At 38.7% G+C, this 17,971-nt stretch overlaps 1 protein-coding gene across 2 annotated transcripts in view; it reads left to right on the top strand.

Annotated features, from left to right (window-relative positions):
- nebl (nebulette) overlaps window positions 1-17,971 on the top strand; it is a 134,270-nt gene that overhangs the window by 32,453 nt on the left and 83,846 nt on the right. The window lies entirely within an intron of this gene.

Here is a 17,971-nt window from a genome sequence, read left to right as displayed (position 1 = left end):
CATAGATTGCACCCAGTTTCTACCATTCTGTTTCAAACAGTTGCTTTAAATGAACGAATGAATGAAAAAACAAACTTTTGTACATTTCAGTAGCCCTAAAACAAGTGAAAAAAAAAAGACTCCCTTCCCACTCATTGCATTTGCACAGTAGAAACAGTGGCATACATCCTCCCAGACAGTTGGGAAAAATACAGTTGTCAAGCAGGCAATGCCACTGGCTATGTTAGCTCAGAGTTTCTCGAAACTATTAATTCTCCAAGTAATTTTTCCAGTCTCTGTATTTGCTTGCCTTCATAGAGTAGGAGTGCAGTTCTCAGTACAGTTGCTTCCAAGGAGAAGTTAAAACTGGCAGTCACATATCAGTGGTGTAGTAAAGTGGTGTAGTGGTGAGCTTCTGTCTGACTTCATAGACACTATCTAAGGAGAACTTAAAAATGCAGGTAGCTTTGTTGACTAAGAGCTGCTCTTTTGTAATAGTTTCTTGATGTTCCATCAAGTCAGCTTCAACCTATGACAACCCCATCAATGAGAGACCACCAAATTACCTTATCACCTTAATTGCTCATCCAACATAGGTTACCAAAACACTGCATTGCAAGAGGGGTAGCTCACTGAACACTGGCAAAATCAATTCTCCCAGTTCAGTTACAGTGAAGATTGCAGATAAACTGAGAGAGAAGGAAGGTCTCTGAGTGAGAATGTTGGTTGTTTCTGATAATTAAAACATCCTATTGTTCTTTGGAAAGCTTTGGTTGGCTTCAGTTTGCCATACAGGAACTTTTCTGATAGATAAATGTTCAGGATTGCAATAAAGGAACTTCTTTGAGAGAGGGAGTTGCTAGTCCCTTCTTTGCTGTGCTTTAGCAGCATCAGCCAAAATGAACTGTATTCTGGTCATAGAGGTCAGGTGACACAAGGGCCAAGCAGAGTTCCAGTCTGAAAGCAGCTGATTTTGGCCTGGCTCCTCTTTCTGAATAATGTTGCTAAGCTGCCTGTAGACTTGCTTGCCTCTTGGCTTTTGTTACTAGTTTGCCTCTAGACTTCCAGGCATGTCCTGCTTTTTAGACAAAGTAACATTTATTGCAGAGGAAAGTAATTAATTTGCCAAACGAGTATGTGACAGGTGTGTTGCATTTGTGTGAGAACTTATCTAAAATTGCTGTCTTTCCAAAAGAAACTGAGCTGGTCTGCTTTCATCCCTTTAATAGTTACGATGTGCACAAAACAATACGTCAAACTTTTCACAGCATGTACTAATTATGATTACATGAGCATTTATTTATTGCAGATTAATTTCATGTTAAGGGTAATAACCGTGGGAGTGGAGGGAGTAGAATCTAAAAGACGCTAAGGCTAGACAAGCAAAGACTTTTATTTTTTCTCAGTATTTTCAGACTCTTTAAATTTTTCTAAATACTTTGTTGATAGAAATCCTGTTTGTCATATCACCACTTCTGGTAAAATACTTTTTTTGTCTTCAATTTATACCAAAAGTCATTGAAATTTACAGTAATCACTATGGAAACAGAATACTTATCAGAGCTGATCACATTTAAGTGTATAGAAGAGAGCATTTGTGGTAGATTTATTAGTCATATCAGTGGGATTTTAGCAGGGAGAAAAGCAGAATGACTTGAAAGCTTAGGTTGCTGCAGTACAGAATAGCATATAATATGTAATGTTAATGGCTTACAGTCAGTCCCACATATCCATGGATTTTGCATTAATAGATGTATCCAAGGCTTGAAAAAAAATCCCTAAAAAAAGTAATGAAAAGCAAGCCTTGATTTCCCATTTTGTATAAGGTGTTGTTGAGCCTTGTTGACCCCCCTACCCAAAGAGCTATAGTTCACCAAGGGATCCACAATAAATATATCATTTATTATTTAAAAAAATACTTTTTCAAAGATGGGAAATGGACTGATGGTAGCTAAACCCCCCAAAGACTTTATCATTTCTAACTCTTTAATAAATTGTATCTGCTCTCCTTGAATTTCTGTATAACTTGTATCTTTCCATGTACTGTATCTATTTCTTATAGAAAATATATAAACTTCTTTATAAAAAGTAACAAGACGTAGGCCAGAAATCATCACCTTTCCATTACCCTGCAATTTCCGTGAGAACAGGAAGGTTGGGCAAATACCTCTGGCTTTTTCTCAAAATCCATTGTTCATATATGCAGATAGGTAGCTTCCCATGCCAGCCCAGATAAGCCCGGAATTATTTATCTAGTTAAATGGTCCACTTGAGGCTGAGAGTTTGCTGACCACAGAAACAGAAGCTCAAAGTTAAACCCCTTTATTGACAGCCCAGCCATTGTTTGACAAGATCATCACCTTTTGTCTCAGGAACCTTGCATCTTGTGTCCTTGGAAGCTCCTATCGTTGTCAATATGGAACTGGACAGTTGAGCTAATCAAAAGTTCATTGTCACCTCTTTGACATTGTCTTCATGGATGATGCCTCCTCCCAGGGGGGTGTCCCAAAGGGCTGATTGGTCCCTCGCCTCTCAATCTCTAGACATCATTTTCCCACCAAAGAGAATCTCCGCCTGGAGACAGCTATGTTAGTGGGACTCCTGGCCAATGAGGGCACGGATCCCGACCAGCCCCCTTTCTGACCAATTAGGAGGGAGCAGGAATTTTGAATAGCGATCAAACTGTATAAGATGTCTTGCTTTCTCTGTATGTTTATGCATGTACTTTTGAAGCATCCAACTGTATTTGTATTCCTTTTGGTTGAATTGAATAAACCTCTGTGGCCTGTCTTCAACTTGGTGAGTTTTTCTCTGTCCTGGCCCATTTGGTTTAGCATATGCTTCCTTGGCACGGATGCTTTTATCCACAATCCTAGTTATCTACTTCAATTGTATTATAATGTTGCAAGGGTCAACTATATTTCTCAATAGTGATATGTTACTTTAAAAAAATCACTTTCCAAACTTTCACAATTCCCATCATATGTACAGAAGATTGTAAATATGTAATGTTGGACGTAACTCAAAAACCTAGTGTTTTAGTGTATCCTTTTGACTCCTTATGTATCTTCTAAGTACAGATGATTGTTGATATGTGCCTTCAAGTTGCTTCTGATTTATGGTAATCTAGGGTGACTTTGTCATGGAGTTTTCTTGTCAAGATTTTTTTTGTTTGTAGTGGTTTTGCAATTACCTTCTTCTTAGATTGAAAGAGCATGACTCACACAATATCAACTTGTGGGTCCCCAGGTATTTTGGCCTACAATTCCCAGAAATCCCAGCCAGTTTACCAGCTGTTAGGATTTCTGGGAGTTGATGGTCAAAACATCTGAGTACCCACAGGTTGAGAACCACTGTCCTAGTAGATTTCCATGGCCAAATGGGGATTCAAACCCTGGGCTCTCAAGAGTCCTGGTCTAATGTTTCTAAACAATTAAAATAAAAGGTCAGGAGGAAAAAAAAGATAGTGCCTGTTATTTCAGTAAAACAGAACTCCAAGCTACTAAATATTCTATCAACCAGCCAAAAATTCTGGGCAATTGGCTCAGAAACCCAAAAAGAAGGAAGAAAATCTCCAGGTACATAAGGGAATATTAACCCAAACACATTTTATGCAGTTCTTTCTAAGGAGTTCTTTTAAGCAGGCATGGTATTTTGCAAGTGTGCAAAGAAGCAAGGACTGAAATTGTTTATGCTTAGGCATGCTCCTGACAGCCTTTCTTTCTTTCTCCTGCAATTTCTGCATTCTTGCAGTTTTCAGAAACCTCAGAAGTCCAACTAAGCCAGTGTTGCTCTGGTTGTTTGGCAACCCTGCTTCTTCCAGTCACTGGTTAAATGAGTAGTGGAGATGCATTTAAACCAGAATTGACTTTTGACCATTGTGAAACATTAATCAACCAAATCATAGTTAGTCATGTATGAAGAACTTCTGAGTGAATGCTATTCAGTAATTTTTAACACCATTGCTAAAAGAAAAAATGGAGACTAATTAAAGTTTGCCATAGATTGTTTCAAAAATAATGTTCTGCTTTTATATAACCAAGTGTACTATTACCAGAATCTTTCACACTGCCTTTTACACATGTTCCTACAAAGTACAGTGAAGATGTATCAAGAATAAATGGTCAGTTCTGGGGAAAACCCCAAACTATGTCATAGTATTGCTACTTTAAAAATGTGCTTTCATTAAGACACATGCAATATTATATTAAATTGTATGGCACATGGATTTTGAAGCATAAATGTTTTAAGCCCTATTGTGTGGGAAAGCTTTCCAAAAGGAATGGTAATTTGTTGCCATTACAGTGTTTGAAAACCCATCTGTTGTAGTTTCTAATAGTGTTGCTAATGAAGTAGTTTGGTACATTATTTTTTATGCTAAGTGTTGCTTTTTATTCCTTATCTTACTCTTTCAAAGGAAATACACTTCAGGAATGCTAAAACAATTGCAAAAAGAATCTGTGAGACAGGGTGAGCTCCCGTCTGTCAGCCCTAGTTTTCCATGTGGGGGACATGAGAGAAGCCCCTGCAGGATGGTAACACATCTAGGCAACGTCTTTGAAGATGGCCGATTTTCACACCAGAAGTGACTTGCCTCAATTTGCTTCTGACACAATAAAAAATTTGCACCAATACAATTACTTCATTCCAACTTGTTATGATTCTTTAGAAATATTTGGTTACATGCTCCCAAAACTATCTAGATGATTCCAAAAGTAACTATAATAGTTGTTACTATAAAGATCATCTATAATCCCCCCTGCTAGATGTTAAAATCCAAAACAGTGTAAGGTTGAATATCTGTATGGATGTGTGAACCTGACTGAGCACTTTATCCATATCACCAGTCCCAAAAAACCCCATAAATTTATTCAACAATATAAGACCAGATTGTGCCCTACACACCTCCAGTGGTTCATCTTGAATTGTTATGAAATGGTGGCAGATATGGGTGATTTTGTTCTCAACACATTTTTTTAACATGTCACAACATGTCTCCTTTTTAAAATGCCCACAGTACATTAACTTCTAGCACAAGGAGCACTGCTAGGTAACAAATAGTAAAAAAAACAACAACCAAAAAACTAAAACAGTGAAATGAAATGTTTCTCTCCTATTATTCAAAGGAATGAGGACATCACAACCCTTTCAGCATTTAAATATGTGACATATAGATGTCAGTTTTATATGACTATCTATTTGGACATTTGAACTTGCTGATACATTCATGTATCTTGCTGATACATAGATATAGACTTCATTTTTTCCCCTCCTATTGAACTTCTGTCATATTGAGTTTCCCTTTTTTTCTTTTTCTTTTTTCTTTAATTTTTACTCTGTGGAACATGGCTATAAATGAGTGACTTTGCTTTGTGGATTTTTTTTTAAAAAAGCTATGTATTCAGTTGTATATCTATTCCTTTATAGCAAAAAATATTGCACAAAAAATAAAAGCAGTTGCAAAACAGTTCTATAGTGCTCACTGTACTTTTTTTGAGAACCAGGTTGTTGTTGTTACTTGCCGAGAGACCTCGAAGTCACCTTGTAATTCACAACCCTGCTCAGGTTTTTCAAACTCAGGACAGTGGCACCTGTAGTGTACTCACCATAGTAATTCCTTTCCATAATGGTAGAATTGCATGTTCCTATGAAGCCAGAGGCTATGCTAAGGAGCTGTGGTGGCGTAATGGGCTAAACCCTTGTGCACTGCTGACCTGAAGGTTGCCGGGTTCAAATCTGCAAGATGGAGTGATTTTCTCTCTATCAGCTCTAGCTTGCGGGGACATGAGAGCAGTCTCCCAGTAACGCATCTGGCATCCTCTGGGCAATTTATTTATTTTATTTATTTACAGTATTTATATTCCGCCCTTCTCACCCTGAAGGGGACTCAGGGCGGATCACATTATACACACATAGGGCAAACATTCAATGCCCATAAACACATCAAACAGAGACCGAGACAGACAGACACAGAGGCAAGTTAACCTTCTCCTGAGGGGATGTTCGATTCTGGCCACAGGGGGGAGCAGCTGCTTCATCATCCATTCTGACGGCACTTCCTCATTCCAGGTCGTAAATTAGTTAACCTTGCCTCCCCACTTTTTTTTAAATAAGTGGTACCTTATTTCCTACTTGATAGATGCAACTATCTTTCGGGTTGCTAGGTCAGCAACAAGCAGGGGCTATTTTTTATTTTTAATTGACGGGTGCTCGCCCCGCCACAGGCTGGCCTCGAACTCATGATCTCATGATCAGAGTGATTTATTGCAGCTGCTCAACAGCCTGCGCCACAGCCCGGCCATCTCTGTAGATGGCCAATTCTCTCACACCAGAAGCTGCGCCGCTTCTGACACGATAAAAAAAGAAGCTATGCTGCTTTTAGCAGTGCTGTTGGTAGGGTCTCCCTTATCAGATAAGCTTTAGCTAGGAAGCCAAACTAAGGCCCTTATGAGACATTATTTGGGCTCTGTTTCCATGCGCTTAGGAAATGGAGATCCACGGAGGCCATCACATGACATGAGGATACTTCTGGTGGGAAATCATGGGGCTCTATTTCCTAAGCACATTGAAACAGAACCCGAGGCCCATCTTCAGGAGTTGGGTGTTATCCAACTTTTGATTGAAGAATGCAGAGGAAACCTAGGGAAAGACAGGGGAAAGCTGGAAAAGTACTTTGAGTAGCTGGCCATCTCTCATGACAGGGAGGGAACAGGTTAAACCAGTTCCCTCTGATTTCTCCTGCTTTCCCCTTGCTCCGTCTGATGAAGTCTTAAATGTGCCAAAGAGCTACAGGGCAGCATCCCTGAAACCTTGGAAATAGTAGTAGTAAGTTTTTTTTCCATGTCAGGAGCAACCTGAGTCGCTTCTGGAGTGAGAGAATTCGCCGTCTGCAAGGACGTTGCCCAGGGGACGCCCGGATGTTTTGATGTTTTTACTATCCTTGTGGGAGGCTTCCCTCATGTCCCCGCATGGAGCTGGAGCTGATAGAGGGAGCTCATCCGCACTCTCCCCGGGATGGATTCGAACCTGGCAGCTTTCAGGTCAGCAACCCAACCTTCAAGTCACTTAGTCCACTACGCCATCTGTATACACACATAGTAGTGTATGTGTGGGTGGGTAACACTAGTAGAGGAATTTTCAGGGACAACAACAATTGCACCATAGCTAACACTTGCTATTAATGTGCAGAGGAAAGCAACTGTAAAGTATCCCTGAAACCTTGAAAATTCTACAATGAGAGCTAGATAGAGACCTTTTCATTTACAAGAGCCTTTTAGACCTGTTTGTCCTTAGACAATAATTTCAATTAAAGTTATTGATGCTGCTACCTTATACTGGTAGTCATCTCTGTTTTTAATTTAAGGCTGCTCTGAAAATTTCTGGAAAGAAGAGGGGGATATAGATGTTATGAGAAAAGCAGGTTCTACTGATTTCATGAGGCCTTCAACAAGTTCTTGAACAGCATATGTGGAATTAACCTTCATTTTGCCTCTGGGTAGATGAGTAATACATGTTTCCCCCCCAGGTTTTTGATTTCTATAGCTTGGAGCTTGTACTGGTGACAACAGCTTCCTGTTAGTTAATCTGTTTTGTTCTGCCTGTATTAAATGTTCATATGTGTCGTGTGCGGGACATTAGATAATGTGTCATCATATGCATCTTTAATGAAAAATAACAGAAGGGAAGTACTAGACACACCTGTAAAAGGATGAATAAAATGTTATATATAACTCAAGGCATATATTGAGTTTGTGTTTTGTGCAAATGCTGTGTTTGAAAGGAGAATGGTACAGGGTTGTTGAGAATGGTACATTTCTAAAATCAACATTTGCCGCAGAAATTGCAGTTTGCTGTTGGGGTTATTTTTTTATCATATATAAACAATTGCAGGTAAATGGTGCATTTATATGGATGCCTAGTTTAATACTGTAGCTACTCTACCCTAAAAATACTGCGTGTAATATAATAAACAATGTATACCATTTATAGATCCAGGGCTGTTAAATGAAATGAATGCTTCTGAAATGAAATGCTAAATATATACTGAATTGATACAGGTGTTTTCTGTTAACCCTAATTATTAAGAAGGAAGTGTTCCACAAGAACATGTGCTTTCTCTTCAGTGCCCTCCTCCTGAGTGAATTTCCATTTACCTCTCTGCCTTTAATTTACACTGTCACTATTCTTTACCTGCATAGTTTTTTTAACCATCTTTGAGTGTTGAAAAAAGTAAACTAGTGTGGCCTAATAAAGACATCACCAGAATGTGTAATTTAGACTTTCAGGTCGACATGCAAGTTTTTAAAAAACCATTCAAACTGGGTTGTATGGACTAAAAGCATCTTTTAGAATAATCTGTAGTGCTGTGTACATAGTTTTTAGAGAGAGGCTGGTATGGTTTTGATATTAATTGAAGGGGGAGAGGAGGAAAGAAAAACTGCTAGATACAAGTGGTTGATAAGAGTGGAATTGGGATTGGTAAGGTTAAGTAAATAAGATACATTATATTGAGTGAAAATGTTAGTGGAATTTCATTATTGAGATTTGTATTACTCTACTTGCGTCTACAATTAATATATTTTTTAAAAGGCACTAATTGAAGATCAATTGACATTGTCCATCACAAAATATTGGTGGAAAAAAAGAATATGTTTAAAGATTGCAGTATTTTGAGGGCTTTTCTTACTTGGTTTATAACTAGAGATGTTGTCCCTAATATGAAAAAAAATGTGTTAGAAATTAAATATTGCTTCACGCACTAGAGAAAAACGATACTGAAACCATTTGGTGTAGCAAAACATGTCAGCAGTAAAATAATAAAACAATATTCATATAGTAATAATTGACTAATATTATTATTTGCAAACCAGTTATTTCAATATATATTTGAATATCGGTTACTTTCAATATCTGATATGCTTTCTGGGACATATAGACTGTGGTGTTTTTGGCAAGGATACTCTATATCAGTGGTTCTCAATCTGTGGGTCCCCAGATGCTTTGGCTTTCAACTCCCAGAAATCCTAACAGCTGGTAAACTGGCTGGGATTTCTGGGAGTTGTAGGCCAAAACACCTGGGGACCCACAGATTGAGAACCACTGCTCTATATGGAGTGTTGTGTGGTTGTATGGACGTGTTCGAGCAGCATATTCTCCTGACATTTCACCTGCATCTGTGACTGGTATCTTCAGAGGATCTGATGGTGGCAAGACAAGTGGAGTATTTATTTATTTATTTCTATCATTTCTACCCCGCCCTTCTCACCCACAGGGACTCAGGGCGGCTTACAGACTGGCAATTTATGCCAATACACCATAGTACAATAAAATAAACATTAAAAGTTAAAACAATTATAATATACAATATACAAAATTTAAAATAGTGCAAAGTGCTTATGCCATTCATCCAAGTATATATACTTGTGGAGGGTACATGATGGGAGAATGAACCAACGTCTATTAACCAAGTGTGAAGGTTCAATTAGCAAGCTTGGTTTGCAATGGTTTGAGCAGGATCCCTCCATTAGCATGTGAGTAACTAAGAAGATTGCATAGTCAATAGGGAGGGCACCTGCTTAGATAGATACCATGGGAAGAATTCCACTAACATTTTCACTCAATATAATGTATTCTGTCCCTTCAAGTACCGTATGTTCTTTGCTTCTTCCCTCACTTCCTCTGTATCAAAAATGAATGCTGGTAGGAAGTCAAACACACGAGTATATACTGCACATTAGGGAGATATAAAGAATGAATCCTTATTCTGCTGGGTGCTCTTCTCAATATGCCCAAATCATGTCAACAGTACACCAGGCATAAAAAATGGCATAGTTTAGTGTAGGAGGTGTTTATGGAAAACGTATCATTCACTTTGACGTTCAAAGGTTTGGAATGGTTTCCTATGTGATTATAATTATGGTTGGTTTTAGTACTTACTGTTTTATCCCTGGTGTTTATAAACTGCTTCAGGATTTATGGAAATGGGAAGCAGTTTATGATTAAAAGTAATATTACAAAGTGAGAGCCAATGTGATGTAGTGATTTGAGTGTTGGACAACAGCTCTTGAGACCAGGCTTCAAATTCTGGCTCAGTAATGGAAACCCACTGGGTGACTTTGGGCAAGGCATACCCTCACAGCTTCATGGAAAAGCAAAGGTGAACCTCTGGACGAATCTTGCTAAGAAAAAGCGGTGATAGGTTAGCCATAGGTTAGCCATACATTTGAAATTACTTGAAGGCATACAGCAACGGCAACATGAACTTTGGATAATACTTCATGCATCTGATGAAGCAAGTTATAGATCATGAATGTTTGAAATATGTAAAGCCACATGTAAAGTATTTGAAAGTGGACATGGGCAATCATGAGAAACAAGTCAACAACAACCTAAACTTTGTAATGACAAAACTTGGATAGTTTTCATTTTGCTTGATGCTAGACAATGCTAGGCTGCTAGGCTGCTTCAAAAGTCGGGGGGGGGGGGGGAGAGGGTGTCCGTTCTTTGTAATCCGCCCCAGTGAGCAACCTGGCTGCAGCCCTTTGGACCAGCTGAAGTTTCCAAGCACTCTTCAGAGGCAACCCCACATAGAGCACATTACAGTAATCCAGACGGGATGCAACTAAGGCATGTACCACCGTGGCCAGATCTAACACTATATACATCAATCCAAAATATAATTATTTTATTACATGCTTGAAACCCCATTTTGAAAAAAAAGAAGAGAAATCTTATGTCTTATGTTGGTACAGAGATACTATTCATAAGAGTAGAATAATGCTGTTTTTGCTCTGTAAATGGGCCTGTGAAATTTCATGTGTGGATGGCTGAGTAGGTTTGCTTCCTCTGCCTCTCTCTTTCTCTCTTCCATGGTGCATTTACAGTATTTGTGCTGCTGCATCTACTGCTGCATCCTTTTTCTCTCACTGAAAGAAATGGATGAGTAGAGATGGATGGGGGAAAGGACATTATCGCTTATGTTTATTGGGAAAAAAAGAAGTGAACATCTATTGAGCAACCCTGAAAATACCACATCCTTTTGGAAACATCTGAAGCTTCCATCATGGGGGATCCAAAAGTCCAAGATCAATGGGAACTTACAGTGGGGTTTTAGTCAACCCCATCCTTTCTCATCCAGGATGTCAAATCAGAAAGTGTAAAGGAAGCTAATAGGTGGCAATTTCCTCACATGAGCTCCTGGCTGGGAAAACAGAGAAGGTGCCAGCAACATGTGGCAATAAGAGATGGAGCTAGCAGCTGTGCTACAGTGCTGGCGCTGCATTTGAGATTTGGGAAGTAAAATAAGCCCCCCATTTTTGCAACTTGTAGTTGACGTAGAGATTCCTAGACATAACATATTAATTAAATTATGAATAATCAAACAGATAAAATTAAATAGGCAAATGTGAAGTGCCAACTGTAAGGACAGTGTATCAGAAAAAATAACATGTGTTCTACTTTTCCTAAAAGTGCCTTCAAGATTATTAAAAGAATTTCATGCCCACAGTCTGTGTCTGCAGACCAGGAGTTGGAGGAAATTGTCTTGGTTAAGTCCTGTCCTATTTTCAAGGAAATGGCTATACTGTGATTGACCATTTGGGAAATAGATCAGTGTCTTTGAAATGTTACCTTTTCCACACACAACTTCCCCAAAGAGCTTCAATTTCATGTTGTACGCAAATAATGCAATGGTGCACAGAAGCATACTCCTAATTTACTGATTTCCTTCCAATTTTTTTTCTGCTGACAAGTGTTTGTTCTCTTGTGATGAAAGCATAGCCAGCCTTGCAAGAAATCTATTATGCCTACTCATTGCCATTTTAAATTTTCATTTGGGCTCCTTTTATCACCAAAATCTTTTAATTACTTCTCTTGTAGCCTCTTGGGTATAGAAATAATAGCATTGAGTGGGAAAATCCTGTTGCACCTTGCTTTGAGACCACAGAATAGAGCAGAATATAGAGAGTATAAATGACAGTGGTTGCTGGAGTTTTATGGACTCATCAAGAAATCACTACTGGTGCTAGAAGCTTTTAATGTAAAAGCATTCCTTCAACCACATGCTGCCTGTGGGAAGTTGTAAGATGACCTTTGGAAAGGCTTTGTGAGAATACAGTTTAATGGAGGCTTGGCATTATTGCCAGTCTGGAAATGTCACCTGATTGCACTGAGCTCTGTGAGGCTTCCAGAAGAGTGTTATTCTCCTCAACAAGCTATTTCTAGATTAGAGTATGGGTACACCTTCTTCCCCTTCAAAACAGCTAGAGCATCAGTTTGGTAATATTTTGTTTCTGTCAGTATTAAGCACAGAAAGATGCTTGTCCGATTGCTACTTAGAACAGTGTTACTGGTTTTAAAACTGGAACTCATAATCTGAAATAACTATTGAACAGAGAACTGTGCTTCAAACTTTTAAAGTAATCTAAGGAGCACTATGGAACCCCCGATGGTGCAGCTTAATTGGGGTGAAGGGATGCAAGAGGCCTCAGTTTCTCTTTCTTTCCTCCCGAGGAGGCTGCCTTTTTGGGGCCCTGATCCACAAGAAGGAAGGAAGAATGGAAGGAATGAAGAGAGAAGGGAAGTCAAAAAAGGGAGGAAAGAAGGGAGGAAAGAAGCAAGGAAGGGAGGCCTGAAGAGAGAGTGCCAGTGGGAATTTAAACAGGGGCTGCATTTGGTCCCTGAGCCGGACTTCGGATATGCTTCCAAAATGAACTCTTCCTTTGGTATTTAGTGCAGAAAAAGAGAGAGAGCAAGCTGCAAAGCTTGCCTGTGGCCACCCTCTCACTACTTCTGACCTTGCTGATGAAGCTTTCCTTCTAGTCTTCTACTATCCTATGCACCACATTTTCTGTAGATTTTTTTCTGTGAGAAAAGTTATGTCTCCAAGTTTTCTCTTATCAGATGTATTCTGATGGTGAGTTTCAAAGAGCAGAGCATTCAGCAGAGAGCTGTATTTCAAGTTGAACTTCAAAGAGAATGGCAAACTTTGAAGAGAGCTTCATGTCTAGCATCAAGCAAAATGAAAACTATCCAAGTTTTGTCATTACAAAGTTTAGGTTGTTGTTGACTTGTTTCTCATGATTGCCCATGTCCACTTTCAAATACTTTACATGTGGCTTTACATGTTATACAAGGAGATGTTGGCGATTTAAACAGAAGTGTTTGCCTTTCACAAGTCAGAGGGGTACAGGTTGAGCACCGCTTATCCAGAAACCTGAAATCCAAAATACTGTACTCTAAAATCCATGATATGGATCTCCGGATATTGTGGGGCTGCAACTCCTGGCATTCCTCACCACAGGTTATACCGCCTAGTGCTGATGGGAGTCTGATAACATCTGGGGATCACACTTACTACCCTGGCATATACTACTTTCAGTTCTACAATAGAAAAAAAGGTATAAATGTGGGAAAAAGAAATGAACAGTATGAGAACTGCCTACACTGTGTTTACTTGGAGAAAGTGCAGGTGAAGTAAGTCTCTTCTGCTGGATCCAGTGTTCCTATCCATAGACTTCTTTCTTAGCCTTCTCTTGCCATCCCTTCCTTTACCTTCTGTGAACAGACGAGATGACAAACCAAGACATTTGTTATAATGCTCTACTGACTCTATAGCTCCTCTGTTAATGAAGGATGATTTATTTGTTTGCCTAGCAACAAATATCCACCAACTAATTAGAAAAGCTAGAAGACCAAAAGGAAAAGAAAAGGCCTGACACCTGAATGTCACATAGTGTTACATTAGCAAATTGAGGTTCTGTTCTTTCTGACCACAGCTTAAGACTCTGGGAAGGCTTATAAATAAATTCCCAGCAGTATTTTTGCCACTATTTATAACTATTTTGTAACTATTTTGTTACAGTTTTAATATGAAAAAAACCCCAGATGATAATTTGACATGTGTGTGTGTATATCTGTGTGTGAGAAATGGAGCGGTGAGTTTGTAATCTTGTAAATATGCATGACAACAGCATGACTAAGAGTCTTTAAAATCGCATTCAGATAATAATGTATGAGAGAAGTGCAGTAAGAGGCACCAAGTAGACTGTTCTTTATGTTTTATCCTTTTTTGAATACATTTTCCAGTTATGTAAGACAATATGACAACACAATTAACACTAATGGGTTTGAACTTGCGGAGGTGGTATGTCAATGGAACCTTTTAGTAAGGCTCTATAGTAGCATAGTTTACATGCAAAATAAGGCTTGAAATCAAGATTTAAATTTTGTGAACTCTGTTTTTCCCCAAGCATGAAAGGTTAGTTGCCAGAGATTTTTTTCCAGGCCACATTTGTCATTACATGTGACAAAAATTCTTAGTGAAAAAAGAAAATTCTAGGTTATCCTGTAGACTTCCTTCCTTATCGATATAGCACCACCATAGTAAACACTGGTGTGAAGAGCAAGACTATTGTGCTTTCATCTCTGGTTCTCCCCAACCTCAATTTCACTGTGTCACCCTTTTGTTAATTATACACAATACTTATTGCCTCTTGTTCATTCAAAGTCCAACATTCAAACAGCATTGTCTGAGCCACTTCAACAGACTAGCCTTGGTGAATCAGCTCCTCAGGTCGAACATACCAGGCATACTAGAACTGCAATTTTTAGTCAATTAAAATTTTAGTAAATGATTTGGCCAAAATAAATAATCAGGTGGTATGTTTTTTAAAACAATGGTTAATTATTTGAAGTACAAAAACTACTGAAAAACTTGAAAAATCTGTGATGATAGTGCTATGGAAGATATGTCCATTGGTTTGCAAGTGTGCATTTGGAATGTAAGGAGAAAGAAGGAGGGCTGCTTCATCTAAAATGTTGCCAGCTGCCACATGTGCATTCATCATCTGAAAAAAAAGTCAATTATGCTTTTATCTTCAGGAGTATTCATTTATTCATATGTAGATTTAATTGATTAGTTAATCAATCATATTTATCCAGCCACATTTCCCTAGCTTCAATAAAATCCCAAGTGCAAACATATTGCATTATTTCACTCACATGAGTTATCTCTGCAATATTACAGAACCTGGTGTCCTCCAGATGTTTTACACTAAAACTTCCGTAAACCTCAGCTGGCATTCAGAACAGTTAGAGATTATGGGAGTTGTAATCCAAAACATCTGGAGAACACCAGGGTTTCTGGTGTAAAGGAGGCCTTCATAAACTGAATTCTGCCATGCATAATGAAGTGGATTATGAGGAAATTAAGGATAGGAATGTACATCTTTATTAAATGAATTCCAGACCAAGACTGGTAGGCAAGCTGAGATTCGGGGCAGTTAAAAGTGATTTATTATTATGCTAAAATGTAAACCCGAGGGCAAAATTCTATGGTTAAACTGTAGTTCGTGAAATTAGAAATGAGTGGTGTCAGTTTCTAGCCAGTAAACAAAAAGAAGACTGGTACAGGATCTCATCACATGGATGTTTGCCCCCATGTTTTCTCCATATTCACACGCCCCATGGAGGTCATCCCATATGACACATGGGCACTTCTGGTGGCTGCCCGTGATACTCTGTTTTGCCAGCATGCTACAAAGGAGAGGACTTCCTTCTCAGGAGTTGGGTGTTACCCGACTTCTGCTTCCAGAAAGCCGGGGGAAGCAAGGGAAAGCAAAAAGAAGATGGGGAAAGGTTGTGGGATGGCTGGCCATTCCTGAAGATGGACTCTGTTGGGAGAGAACAGGGTACGATGGTTTCTCCAGTCCTCCCAACGCGTTCCCCTGCTTCCTTCCTTCCTGTCTGATAAAGTCCACAGAGGTGGTGCCAGGGCTGAGGGTTAGAACCTGAAGAAAGCTACTAGATATTTGATGTACCAGGGAGTGGCAGTAGCAAACTCATATGGAAAAACGTGTCCCTGTGATCTACTCTGACTTTCCATAGTTCAGTATTAACATGTAGTTTTATAGCTGGAGTAACTAATCCTCACCAGGCTTGTTGTAAACCAGTGAGATATCAGTAGGTAGCCAAAATCAGGCAGTTGGAGGCGGGGGAGGGATACCTTTAAAAGATTCATGACATAATTCTTGTGTCATCTGAAGCAATCTGTGTCAGATCTGAATCTGTTTGCTTAACTGGATCTCTGTTCCATTATATCTCCCTGAATTGAGCAAAAGTACAAAGATAGAGGTGCCTGTTTTCAAGCTCTTTGGTAACACCATTCTAAAAAATGGGAGCTTTTCCTTAATTAGGGTATATTTTCCTTTATCATTTCAATATTCAGCCAGATAAATATGGATAACAATGAAGTGCCTGAGATTCAGAAAGAGATATTTGAAGGGATACTTTAAAAAGAATGACATATTTAGACTATTCATTTTATTTATTATTACTTATTTCCTTTATACCCTGCCTTCCCGAGGAGACTCAAGGTGGCTAACAGTCACACACTTTGATCAATTTAAAAGAAAGCATTATTTTTTTTAAAAAAACAACAACAATTAAACAGTATTGTGTGTGTTAGGTTAAAAATATAGTTAAAATACAATAAATACAATTAAAATGCATTTTTAAACAGTCTGTCTTCAGGCATGGTTACTGGTGGAGGTTAAGTTCCCTTTTCTACTTTGAACATGACGTGAGTCCCTGTTGGATTTACTAGAGCTCTTGTGGCATGGGTTTAATACTGATATCCTTTTAGACTGCTTCTCTATTCTACAATGCAGCAGAATCCATTTTGATGCCATGATAGATAACTTGTAGGATTCTTCAGACTTCTGTTTCATTTCTTCTTCTATTCTATTGAAAGTTTAGATTAATCTATTGGGAGAGGATGTCTGGAATGTGGTCATTCGGTACCATCAGTATGCCTGCTAATCACAGTACATTATTTTCCTCATTCCCCTCTAAATCCAAGGAAGCTGTGATAGTTCTAAATCAATATCTATGTCAGTGATGGACTGTATGATAGAGAATAAATTGAAACATATTACGGAAAATACAGAGATGGGTTGCAGGTGTGCTGGATGAGATTATATGTCTCTATGAAGATCTGGGATCATGGATTCTGGATTCAACCCCAGACCTGGATTCTGAGATTTCTACAGTGGCTAGTAATGCATTTGCAAAATTAATGCTAGTATACCAGTTACCCCTGTTCCTGTAGATTTGCCTACTGTGATTTATGCCTACATTGCATCTATATCAGTGGTTCCCAACTTTTGGTCCTCCAGGTATTTTGGACTTTAACTCCCACAATTCGTAACAGCTAGTAAGATGGCTAGGATTTATAGGAGTGGAAGTCCAAAACATCTGGAGGACCAAAGGTTGGGAACTACTGCTCTACATGGAACTGTTTTGGAAATGGATCAGACAGACATCGTAACTGTTCCAAAGGGCTAGTCTACTGTTGATTAAAACTGATTACAAAGAATACGTGATTACATGTTTCTAGGCACAATTCAAAGTGCTAGTTTTACAGCTTGGATCCAAGCTATCTTAAGGATCACATTCTCCCAAACATGTTTTTTAGAGATCTTTGGTGGTGGTTATTTTCTTCATCCCACTATCCTTAGAGGCACTCAGAGTAGGGATGTGAGAGAAGACTGATGATGTCTGGTCTCAGGCTGTGGAATCCCCTTCCAAGGCAGGTTAAGCTTTCTTGTTCTGCTCTCATCTTCAGAGAAAGATTTTATTTAGTTTGGCAGCTGACTGGCTGCTAAGATAGCAGTTGGTAATAGATGGGTGCTGTAATTAAAAAGAAAGATACACTTTTCAAAATGTGTTTAATTCAACTGCATTTAATATTATAATTTAACAGTGTATAATATATACTTTGATGTGTTTTTATTTATATGTCTTCTTTGAGCATGTTGTGACCATTCTTGAGTTCCAGTTCTGGGAGAAAGAGATATAAATTCTATAAATAAACTTGCGTGTTTCCCATTTGCACATATACAATTCATTTTCTGTGCTATGGAAAACAATGATTGTAAAGAAAAAAGAAAATCAGGGCCAAGATTTTGTGCAGCTGGTATTATGAGAAAAATAG

This window comes from Anolis carolinensis, chromosome 6 (assembly GCF_035594765.1).
Source record: "Anolis carolinensis isolate JA03-04 chromosome 6, rAnoCar3.1.pri, whole genome shotgun sequence".
NCBI lineage: Eukaryota > Metazoa > Chordata > Lepidosauria > Squamata > Dactyloidae > Anolis > Anolis carolinensis.
The sequence above is the reverse complement of the archived record's forward strand: the minus strand, read 5'-3'. Positions and strand labels throughout refer to the sequence as shown.